Source organism: Gorilla gorilla, chromosome 21 (genome assembly GCF_029281585.2).
Source record: "Gorilla gorilla gorilla isolate KB3781 chromosome 21, NHGRI_mGorGor1-v2.1_pri, whole genome shotgun sequence".
NCBI lineage: Eukaryota > Metazoa > Chordata > Mammalia > Primates > Hominidae > Gorilla > Gorilla gorilla.
In genome coordinates this window covers 63,906,599-63,919,388 of record NC_073245.2, presented here as the reverse complement: position 1 = coordinate 63,919,388, position 12,790 = coordinate 63,906,599, and the positions used below count along the sequence as shown (strand labels likewise).

At 45.1% G+C, this 12,790-nt stretch overlaps 1 protein-coding gene across 2 annotated transcripts in view; it reads left to right on the top strand.

Moving 5' to 3' along the window:
- Positions 1-12,790, top strand: part of ATP9A (ATPase phospholipid transporting 9A (putative)) — a 172,302-nt gene that overhangs the window by 116,139 nt on the left and 43,373 nt on the right. The window lies entirely within an intron of this gene.

The window sequence follows — 12,790 nt, the reverse complement described above, 5'->3', positions numbered from 1 at the left end:
CTTGGCCTCCCAAAGTGTTGGGATTACAGGCGTGAGCCACTGTGACTGGCTTTGCTGTGTTTTTTTTTTTTTTTTTACAACTTTTATTATTTTGTATTGCACAGTTATTTTATGTCTATAGTGGAACACATGAATGCATTGATCAGAAAAGTAAAAAGTAGCCCATAATCTTACTAAAGGTATAGTCATTGTTAATGTCTTCCTGATCAGCCTTCTAAACTACTTCAGAGGCCGCCTACTGCCAAGTACAAATAGGTTTATATAAATGCCTCATGAGGCTCAAAGGAGGCTAAATCTAGTTCAGGTGAAATCTTTCAGAAAGCCGTACTGTTTCCAAGTCCCTGTAGGATTCTGCATAGACTTGGCTGGCTCTAGAATCGTGCCTTTGAAGTTCAATATCAATAAAACATTGCTAGCCTAGGCAAGGTCAGTTTATGGAACATGTGTAGAAACCAGTATGCATTTTACTTGGGAGCTGCTGGAGTAATTTCTACCAGTTGGCGTAGGATTCATTTCCTGCAACAGAAAGCAGGATTTCCTAAATTTGTTTCCTGTGCACATTCCAGTTGGGGAACCTTGAAGTGTCTTTATTCAGCTATCGATTACAGCCTGGGGGCGCTGGGCCCTCCCTGCCACCGTACAGTAAGTCACGGAGGAAATGAAATAGATACAGTCGGACCTGGAGGAGCGGAGCGCTGCTCAGATGCTGGAGCGAGCAGGCCTCAGCCCTGACAGCATCCCACCATTTCCAGGATGTTCCACAGTGTCGAGAGTGGGTAGTGGGGAGTGGGAGTGGGGGCCGTGGTGATAATGCAACTTTCCAAGCCTTTGTTTCTTGGTGTGAGCCAGGAGGTGCTGTCCTGTAAGCAGCTAGGATCAGCTCTGTCCATGGCTCATTCACTTGTCTTTTCCATGAATTTTTCATATTTAAAAAACTTTTTTCCTTTTTTTGGCCAGGCGCTTTTGAGACAGAGTCTCGCTGTGTCGCCCAGTGGTGTGATCTTGGCTCACTGCAATCTCTGCCTCCCGGGTTCAAACCATTCTTCTGCCTCAGCCTCCTGAGTAGCTGGGACTACAGGCGCCCACCACCATGCCTGGTTAATTTTTGTATTTTTAGTAGAGACAGGGTTTCACCATGTTGGCCAGGCTGGTATCAAACTCCTAACCTCAAATGATCCACTCACCTCGGCCTCCCAAAGTGCTAGGATTACAAGCGTGAGCCACCACTCCCGGCCAAAAAAGGTTTTAAAATCACAAGTACTAATGTCTTCACTACAGAAAAGGGAGAAATTGTAGAATCAAAAAGAAGATAAAAAATAACCTGTGATTCTTGCCACCTGGCGATAACTACTACTGTTTATGTTCTGGTATAGATTTTCTCAGACTCCTTCTAAATGTATGCATATTTAAATATACATATATATTTATTTTATGTGTATATAATATATAAGATGCACATTTATATAATATGTAAATATTTACATATTATAAATATGTAAAGAAATAGATAATGTAAATATATATTATATAATATATTATGTAAACATATATTATGTAAATATATATTATGTAAATATATATTATGTAAATATATATTATGTGAATATATATTATGTAAATATATATTATGTAAATGTATATTATGTGAATAATAATTTAAATATTGACATAATATATAAATATATAAAATAATATTTACTTTGTATATATATACACACACACGTGTATATATATATATATACACACACATGTATGTGTATATATATATATATATACACATATATATATATGGAGAGAGAGAGAGAGGACCAGTACAGAATCATGCTGTAGTACATATAATTGAACAGGAAGAAGGGTGAATTAAGTAACTTCCTTTAGAAAGTCATATGGCTTTCCGAGATTGCACCACTGCACTCGAGCCTGGGCAACAGAGCGAGACTGTCTCAAAAAAAAAAAATTAAAAAAAAAAGAAAGTCATATGACTTTCACATTTCTGTAGGACTTACGCTTGTGTGCAGGTATACGTATGTGTGTGTGTGTGTATGTGTGATGTATTTGCCCGTGTGCCATGTTAGTATGTGTGTGCACATGGATGCACGTGTGTGTGTATGAATGAAAGCTGCTTGCTGTATTTCACTGGGCCTTGAATAGCTGAATAATTCCAGAGCAATGAATCAGCAGTTCTAGGTAACATGCAGAGTGTCTGCATGGCTAGCACATGATCATGGCACAGAGTGAGAAGCCTGTCGCTCTCCTTCCCTGACTTCCATTCTCCCAGGCTTCTTCCTCTGCGGCACCCGCTGTTATTAATATCTGAGTATACTTGCAGAGATAATTCTTTGCATGTATTAGAATTACCCTCATGCTTCATTAAAATATATATATATATTTTTATTTATTTATTTTTTTTTGAGACGGAGTCTCACTCTGTCACCCAGGCTGGAGCGCAGTGGCACGATCTTGGCTCACTGCAACTTCCGTCTCCTGGGTTCAAGTGATTCTCCTGCCTCGGCCTCCCGAGCAGCTGGGACTACAGGTGCATGCCACCATGCCCAGCTAATTTTTGTATTTTTAGTAGAGACGGGGTTTCACCATATTGGCCAGGCTGGTCTCAAATTCCTGACCTTGTGACTCACCCACCTTGGCCTCCCAAAGTGCTGAGAGTACAGGCATGAGCCACCGCACCCAGCCTATTAAAGTATTTTTTAAAATTTAAAAGCACAACTGTAAATTATAGATGCAGCTTTGCACTTTGCTTTTAGTAGCTCAGTTTTTACAAATGTGCCAGGACATGGAATATCATTGCACTGTGACCTCAGCAGAGGGCTGAGTTTTACTGAAACATCTGCCGTGGGTTCCTGTAGCCTCCCAGTGGCATAAATGCATGTCTGTATTTCAAGACCCTGTCTACTCACTTTCATGGAAAGTGAGGGCATCATATTGGCCTTCTCTGCTTCTGCAGTGCAATTGCTGGCCATGTTTAACTTGTAACTTTCAATTCAATCAGCTGTGTGATTTTTTTTTTTTTTTTTGAGACGGATTCTTGCTCTGCTACCCAGGCTGGAGTGCGGTGGTACGATCTTGGCTCACTTCAACCTCCGCCTCCCAGGTACAAGCGATTCTCTTGCCTCACCTCCCAAGTAGCTGGGACTACAGGCATCCGCCACCACGCCCGGCTAATTTTGAATTTTTAGTAGAGACGGGGTTTCACCATGTTGGCCAGGCTGGTCTCGAACTCCTGACCTCAAGTGATCTGCCCGCCTTGGCCTCCCACAGTGCTGGGATTACAGGCGTGAGCTACCGCACCCGGCCTAGCTGTGGGATTTTAAGCAAATCATTGCTGCACCTCAGCCTCCTCAAAGGTAAAGAGGGGCTAGGGCCATTGACCCCAGAGGTCCTTGCTAAAGATGAGGTAGTAATGGTGATAACAGTGGTACTGACGGCAGTGAGAAATGACCACCTATTGAATAGCTGCTCTGTGCCAGGCCCTGGGCTATGAGCCCCTCTTATGATAGAGTCACAATGATTGTGCCCATTTTGTAGATGAAGTGTAAGTTGGCTAAGGAAAGTTCCCATGGTCGCATAGCTGGCAAGATTAAAACCAGACAGCCCACGCCTAGAGTCTGGACTATGCAACCCACAATAGCACTTTCCTCCCCAGGGGATGATGGCTTGAAAGTGCTTTGTAAACTCCTGAAGTGCTCCAGAGAGTGAAGATGCCTGTGTGTGGGAGACTCAGGGCTGATACTGGATGAAGTTCCACAGTCTCTGGCTATTTTTAGCCAAACAGGGTGCCCTGTTTGGAGGTAATGTTCAGACACTCTGCATCTTCCAAGTGCAGTGGAATTTTCATTTTTTATTTTTATTTTTTGGTCCCTTCCCTCTTTTCTCATCTGGGGAAGCTTCCGAGCTTGGTGAAAATAAGCCTTTTTCTGCCAGACCCTGGCAGCCTACCTTCTGAGTATCTTGCCTTTACCACCCACCTCATTAGGATTCATCCCTTAGAAAGGAAAATTCAAATGAGCATGTTTCACTTAACAACTTCCAGTTCCACCTATGTTGCTGCAAGTCACAGAATTTCTTTCTTTTTTAATGTGTTTTGCTTATTTTTTTGAGATAGGATCTTGCTGTATTGCCCAGGCTGGAATATAGTGGTGCAGTCTTGGCTCACTGCAGCCTTGACCTCCTGGCCTCAAGCGGTCCTCCCGCCTCAGCCTCCCAAGTAGCTGGGATGAGAGGCGCACACCACCACACCTGGATAATTTTTGTATTTTATTGTAGCAATGGGGGTCTTGCTATGTTGACCAGGCCAATCTCAAACTCCAGAACTCAAGCAACTGTCCTGCCTCAGCCTCCCAGAGTGCTGGAATTACAGGCATAAGCACTGCATTGGGCCAATAAGAGGATTTTTAATGGCTATACAATATTCTTCTGCCTACGTACACCAGAGTATTTGTTCTATCTCCCAAGCTTACCACTTAGGAGGTTTCCCCCTTTTGGCTATCATAAATCATGCCACGATGCATTGCCTTCCACGTTCTCTCTGCACATCTTTGACCATGTGTGTAAAAGGTCCCGTTTGTCTCCTTTTGCCTCGTCTTAACCTTGTTGCTGAACCTGAGTGTAAAAACTGCTGGAGGGCTCAAGTACATGGTGCCGGGGAGGGCAGGCAATCTCGAGGTCCTTCTGCGGCTACGAGGTTGGTTGGTTTGTTTTTTTATGAGCACATTCTTGGTGAACCATAAGATGTATGCAGTTCCCTTCCATGCCTGGGCATAGCCTGAGCCTCAGCTTCAGGTCCAGACAATGACAGCATTCAGATGTGTGCATGAATGAGCTTGGAGTGTGAAGCAGAAAGATTTAGGAGGGTGTTGGAGTTTTACCACCACGTTGCCATGACCTTGGACCCAAGGGGTAAGGTCAAAGAACAGAGGTTAGGAACTATAGGGGAATTCTTCCATCCGTGTTATTGATTAACCACCGAAGTGGGGTCTCAAAACAGGATTGTGGTTGTTCAGAAGAAGACAGCGGGGGCTGTTTGAGCAGGGCTGGACAGTGTTTTACAGACACTGTAGGAAACTGTCAGATGTGCCTCCCTTGGTGTTAGCTTATCCATGGGCCATAGAGGCAAAAGCTCTGTCCCGTGTTATATTAGTGTTGGCTCAGAATAGAGTTAATATATAGTCATTTCTTTTTTTTTCTTTTTCTTTTTTGAGACAGAGTCTCGCTCTGCTACCCAGGCTGGAGTGCAAAGGTGCAATCTTGGCTCACTGCAACCTCCGCCTCCTGGGTTCCAGCTATTCTCCTGCCTTAGCCTCCTGGGTAGCTGGGACTACAGGCATATGCCACCATGCTTGGCTAATTTTGTATTTTTAGTTTATTTGTTTATTTTGAGATGAAGTCTTGCTCTGTTGCTCAGGCTGGAGTGCAGTGCCACAATCTCAGCTCACTGCAACCTCCGCCTCCCGGGTTTAAGGGATTCTCCTGCCTCAGCCTCCCGAGTAGCTGGGATTATAGGTGTGTGCCACCACGCCTGGCTAATTTTTTTGTATTTTTAGTAGAGACGGGGTTTCACCATGTTGGCTAGGCTGGTCTTGAACTCCTTACCTCAAGTGATCCACCATCCTTGGCCCCACAAAGTGCTGGGATTACAGGCATGAGCCACCGTGCCCGATCTATAAATAGTCATTTCTTAATGATCACATTTTAGGAAGATGATGCTGTTCTTTCTTCTTAAGTATTTATTTTTATCAGTCAAGTGATAGGAAGTTCAATTTCAAGTACAAGACATTTGGATCAAGAAGTGACTATTTACTTATTTATTTATTTAAGATGGAGTCTTGCTCTGTTGCTCAGGCTGGAGTGCAGTGGTGTGATCTCAGCTCACTGCAACTTCCTCCTCCTGGGTTCAAGCAATTCCGCTGCCTCAGCCTCCCGAGTAGCTGGGATTACAGGCACCCACCGGCCCAGTGAATTTTTTGTACTTTTTTTTAGTAGAGATGGGTTTTCACTATGTTGGCCAGGCTGGTCTCGAGCTCCATACCTCAGGTGATCCGCCCACTTCAGCCTCCCAAGGTGTTGGGATTACAGGTGTGAGCCACTGCGCCCGGCAAGAAGTGACCTTTTATGCCACTGTCTCTTCCGCTGATTCCTAGCAGGCTGTGTTTTGTTTGTTTCATGCTATGTTAAAAAAAAAAATTGAAGCAGTTTTTAAAAATCACTTGATTTTATATCAAAATTAGTTTTTCTCAAGAAAGATCAGGTCTGGAAATAGTAGGCCCAACTTCTACCTGGCAGTGGTTGGCCAAGCTGGGCAGCTGCTGCCTCAGTTTTCTTCTGACCCCCACATGGCCCTGCCCTATGCCTGTCTGCTCCTCTCCCAACCCCTGTCGGCATTTGAACCTGCAACCACTGCCTGGTGCATTTGAATGTATTTTCGTATTGAGTGAAGAAAACCGTGTGTCTGTGGATAGATTTATGATTTTGAAAGGCTGGATTAGGGCTGACCGGTGACTCTTTGTGAGCTTAAGTATTTATCTTATTGAATGCCACCAAATAACCCCTTTTATCAGATGTCACATTCCCACCTCATATCATACGTGCTCTGATGATTGGTATGTATCCTGCTTTTGACAAGAATTCAAGGCTACTGAGCGTGATCTGGCTTATTTCCCAAGCACAGCATCCCAGGTACAAAGAGAAAACTTTAAAAACTTGTCACAGGTGGTTTATTGCTGACCAAGAAATGATGAAAAAGCCCTTTCACGGATGGTTTCTGGCCTGAGTCCCTCACATGGGCATTTGAGGCAGGGAAAGGTGTGGGCTCTGCCCCTTTGGTTTCTTGTCACCCAAAGGAGAAAACACAACAGACTCCTGAGACAGGATCCCCTCCCCGCCCTTTCTACCTTTCCAGCATTTTATCCAGCTCGCGTCTAATATATCTGTTCATTCATCCACCTTAACGAGGTTGTGTTTTCTGCTGCTGGCCTGACCTGCAGTTATTGAGACCCTAACTCAGGCTGTTAACAGCAGTGAGATGCAAGCCCCTGAAATCCTCTATCTTGTGTGTTACGGGGTGATTTCTTTGAACAGAAGCCAGAATGTTAAGTAACCTTGTTGTATATCACTTTGTTTTGGGAGGGAATGCAGTTATCTCAGCTCACTCCCCAGATGTTTGTCTGGCCCACAATCGAGAGGTGTTAGTGAGTACCCCACTTCTAAACTGGTCCTCCCTGAGTAGGACTCTGGGGGATGTTATGTGTCCTGTTAGAAAGTAGCTTTAAATTAACACTGACTTAAGCTAAAATGGAGGAGAGTGGAAGGGGAGAAGGAAAGGCTTCCTGCAGGGCTCAGATCCTGTTGGAATCAGCTCCCAAAGAGACTGAGAACGTTCTTGTTTTGTTTGTTTGTTTGTTTGTTTTGAGACGGAGTCTCACTCTGTCGCCTGCCCAGGCGCGATCTCGGCTCACTGCAAACTCCGCCTTCCGGGTTCACGCCATTCTCCTGCCTCAGCCTCCCGAGTAGCTGGGATTATAGGTGCCTGCCACCACGCCCTGCTAATTTTTGTATCTTTAGTAGAGACAGGGTTTCACCATGTTGGCCAGGCTGGTCTCAAACTCCTGACCTCAGGTGATCTGCCTGCCTTGGCTTCCCAAAGTGCTGGGATTACAGGTGTGAGCCACCTCGCCAGACCCTGCAGAGGTTTTGATTAGGATGGTGGATCCCAGGGGTGGGGAAGGGCTACAGATATAGCTGTCGTAGGCTCCTAAGCTCCACTGAGAGGCTTGCTCTAGAAGAAAGCAAGGCTAAAAGATGTTTACATACAGCTGTAATTGATCTTTCCTCAAAAGTGTTTGTCATTTCTGATCATTTCAGGTTATAGTTATTCAACGTTTCCACTAACATGAACCTGTGGGGTCTGTAGCTGGGCATGCTGGGCTGGCCGATTCTGCTGCCCAGCCCTGGAAGCCACTTCTGGTTCTGGAGTTACAGATTCTTTCTCGATTAAAGTTAAAAGCAGGCTTTTGGGGAATTAGTGTATCTCCTGGAAGCCCAGTATCACAGACTTTTCACATATTTTCAGGGCAATTAACAGGCAAAGTAATAGCTACTTGAGAATAGGAATAAAAAAATCATTTCCATAAGTGTTTGAAAGTACCTGAAGAATATATTTTTTTTTTACTTTATTACTAAATAGGTATATAAGGAAGGATATAAATTTAGTCAGGGTTTTTTAGCTTGTACATAACTAGGTATTTGTAATATTTGAATTGTATTGGGATGCTTATTTAATTAAAGTTAAACGTAAAAGAAATGCATATACATGTTTGAAACATTTCGATGGTATAGAAAGCTAGAAGTGGCCGGGCGCCATGGCCCATGCCTGTAATTCCAGCACTTTGGGAGGCCGAGGTGGGCAGATCATGAGGTCAGGAGATCGAGACCATCCTGACTAACACGGTGAAACCCATCTCTACTAAAAATACAAAAAAAAAAAAAAAATTAGCCGGGTGTGGTGGCGGACACCAGCTACTTGGGAGGCTGAGGCAGGAGAATGGCATGAACCCAGGAGGTGGAGTTTGCAGTGAGCCGAGATCACGCCACTGCACTCCAACCTGGGCAAAAGAGTGAGACTCCGTCTCAAAAAAAAAAAAAAAAAAAAGCTAGAAGTAAAAGCTAGAAGTAATTCTCTCCATGTGTATCACTCTATAAACATTTCTACACTGCACCCAAGCTTTTTTACATAGACAGATGGGATAATTTTTTTTCTTATTTTTATTTATTTATTTATTTATTTATTTATTTATTTATTTTTGAGGCGGAGTCTTGTTCTGTTGCCCAGGCTGAAGTGCAATGGCGCCATCCCAGCTCACTGCAACCTCTGCCTCTGGGGTTCACGCGATTCTCCTGCCTCAGCCTCCCGAGTAGCTGGGATTACAGGCACCTGCCATCATGCCTGGCTAGTTTTTGTATTTTTGTAGAGATGGGGTTTCGCTATGTTGACCTGACTGGTCTTGAACTCCTGACCTCAGGTGATCCTCCTGCCTCGGCCTCCCAAAGTGCTGGGATTACAGACATGAGCTACTGCACCTGGCTGGTATGATTTTATATATGCGAATCATTACTGATTTGTTAATTTTAAACTTTGGAAGACAATTGTTAGCAGACAAAACAGGACTATATTGAAAGTTAGAGTGTCTTAGTCTGTTTGGCCTGCTATAACATGGCCTGCTATAACAAAATACCATCAACTGGGTATCTTGTAAACAACAGAAGTTATTTCTCCTAGTTCTGGAGGCTGGGAAGTCCTGTATCAGCATACTGGCAGATTTGGTGTCTGGTGAGGGCCTGTTTCCTGGCTGATAAAGGCCCTCTTTTCACTCTGTCTCTCACAGCAGAAGGAGCGAGGGACCTCTCTGGGGTTTCTTTTATAAAGGCACTCATCCACTCATGAGGAACCCCACCCCCAGAACTTAATCACCTCCCAGAGGCCCCATCTCCAACTGCTATCACATTGGGGATTAGGTTTCAACATATGAATTTTAGGGGACATAAACATAGTCTATAGCATAGCCATTAAATTACACAAATAACTAAGTGAATGAGTTTTCAAAGACTTACGCAGTCCAGTAGCCAAAAACTAAAACTAAAAAAACACAAAATAAAAACAGAAAAACCCACTACTTGATTGGTCCTTTCTTTGAAAGGTAGAGGTCAGTATGACAGTTTCTTCCATTGGTCAAAGCTCAAAGCTCGTTAGTGCTGGCTGACTCATTATGACTTGAACTTAAATAAGGGAGAGTCTTGAAAAATAATTTCTTGCTAATGTAAATTTAGTTAATAGAAGCAACAGAAACTGAACTCGATATCTGAGCATAGTAGACTAAGGATGCATAAAGATACATTTTCAGAGCTGGAGCAGAAATGAGAAATAGTCATCTACTCCAAGATCTTTATTTTGCAGAGGCCTGTGGGGGCTGGGGGCTGGGGACAGAGCGTGGACTGGAACCCCAGTTTTGAGCTCCAGCTTGATCTCTTCTTCGGGGTATAGCAGGTCAGCCAAGATGACATCCAGGGGTTCCAGAGAAAGAAAGGACTGGGGGTGGAGAGCTGCATACCTTTGCCTTGTGGCTTCTGCAGAGCTCTCTTGGTAAAAGAAATGGGAACTCAAGAGGAACCCCAGGTTTTTTTTCTTTTTTTTTGAGACAGAGTCTCACTCTGTCACCCAGGCTAGAGTGCAGTGGCATGGTCTCAGCTTACTGTAGCCTCTGCCTCCCAGGCTGAATCAATCTTCCCATCTCAGCCTCTCCAGTAGCTGGGGCTACAGGTGCTCCCCTAGAGCCTCAGCAGCAATGCAGCAATGGTGATCAAGCGACCTTGATCCTGTCTCAGTGAGACCCTCATCCAATGTCCACCCCTGATCTATAGAACTGTAAGAAAATCTATTTGTTTCATTTTAAAACAGATGCTGGCCGGTGCGGTGGCCCATGGCTGTAATCCCAGCACTTTGGGAGGGAGGTTGAAGCAGGTGGATCACTTGAGATCAGGAGTTTGAGACCAATTTGGCCAACATGGTGAAATCCCATCTCTATTAAAATTACAAAAATTAGGCGGATGTGATGGCAGGTGCCTGTAATCCCAGCTACTTGGGAGGCTGATGCAGGAGAATTGCTTGAACCCGAGAGGTGGAGGTTGCAATGAGCCAAGATCGCACCACTGCACTCCAGCCTAGGTGACAGAGTGAGACTCCATCACGAAAACAAAACAAAACAAAACAAACAAAAAAAACAGATGCACAGTAATTTGGTACAGCAACAACAGGAAAGGAATACAGGAGGGATTCCAACTTCAATGCCAAACAAGCTGTCACTTTATTCCCATCCAAGTCCAAAGGTACAGTGTCTACAAAAAAGAAAGAAGAAAAGGAAGGCCCTCCCACTTTCCTCTCATAAAGCTTAATCTTTAGGGGGAGTAGGGGAGGCAGGTTTTAGGAGGGTGTTGACAGGGGCTGCAGGTAGGTGATAGGGAGAGGGGTACTTGGGAGGCGTCACCTCCACTGGAAGTGTTTGGTTATCTTTTTTTTTTTGAGATGGAGTTTCGCTCTTGTTGCCCAAACTGGAGTGCAATGGTGCGACCTCGGCTCACTGCAACCTCTGCCTCCTGGGTTCAAGTGATTCTCCTGCCTCAGCCTCCCTAGTAGCTGGGATTACAGGCGCCTGCCACCACGCCCAGCTTATTTATTTATTTATTTATTTATTTATTTAGTAGAGATGGGGTTTCACTATGTTGGCCAGGCTGGTCTCGAACTCCTGACCTCAGGTGATCCACTCACCTCAGCCTCCCAAAGTGCTGAGATTACAGGTGTGAGCCACCGTGCCTGGCTCTATTATTATGTTTTTGAGACAGGGTCTTACTCTGTTGTCCAGGTGGGAGTACTGTGGCACCATTATGGCTCACTGTAGCCTCCACCTCCCAGATCGTGATCCTCCCACCTCAACCTCTTGAGTAACTGAGACGACACACATGCACCACCCCACCCTAATAATAATTTTTTTTTTGAGATACAGTCTCGCTGTGTTGTCCAGGCTGGAGTGGGGTGGTGCGATCTCTACTCACTGCAACTTCTACCTTCCAGGTTTAAGAGATTCGCCTCCCTCAGCCTCCTGAGTAGCTGGGATTACAGGCACATGCCACCACCTCTGGCTAATTTTTGTATTTTTAGTAGAGACTGGATTTCACCATGTTGACCGGGCTAGTCTCGAACTCCTGACCTCAGGTGATCTGCTTGCCTCAGCCTCCCAAAGTTCTGGGATTACAGGCATGAGCCACCACCCTAATAATTAAAATTTTTTTTTTTTAGAAATGGGGTCTCCTTGTGTTACCTAGGCTTGTCTCAAACTCCTGGGCTCAAGTGATCCTCCTACGTCAGCCTCCCCAAGTGCTGGGATTAAAAGTATGAGTCACAGCAGCTGGCCAATTGCTTACATTTAAAAGTTAGGCCGTCTCAGGGAGAAGTCTAAATTTCTGTTTTTTCTTGAGAAACTGGAAGCTCCATCCACCCTGGCCCTAGTCCCTGCAGGGCAGTAACCGCCACCTGTGTGTATAGTGGCAGCAGCCCCCTTTGGCTGGGGCTGGGCTCCTGCTTGCCACAGCCCCCACTCAGCCCTCTTTGCTATTTGTATCAACACTCTGGCCCCTGTCTTGGAGTTTGCAACCCTCATGCCTTTGACCTTAAGCTGAGTACGTCTGGCTGAGGCCATGAGAAGGTTCTGACTTGACACCCGCGCGATTTCTCCTGGAAGGGAAGGGTGTGTGCTGTGGAACTTTACACCAGGCGGATCCAGGTGCCAGTCTGGCCTAGCTTTGCCACATGCCAGCGCTGTCACCTTGGGCAACTTCATTAACTGCTCTGAGCCTTGGTTTCCTCTTCTGTGTGGACCTGTGTTCTCCACCTCAGCACTATTGACATTTGGGGCCGGATCAGTCTCTGGTGTGATCTGTCCTGTGTGTTACGGGACGTTTTGTAGCATCCCTGGCCTCTGCCCACTGGATACCAGCATTACCTCCTTCCAGTTGTGACAAGTACAAATTCCCCCAGGTGTTGCCGCAGGTCCCCTGGGGGACAGAATCACCCAGTTGAGAACCACTGAAGACACTCCCCCAGTGCAGTGTGTGAGGCTGAAAGGAGAGCCTGAAGGTGAAGGGCCGTGTCAGTCAGCATTCTCTTCCTCCTTTTTTTTGTTGTTTAGCTTGTTGCAGATACTTCCAGGAGTGATCCGTAATTGTGCCA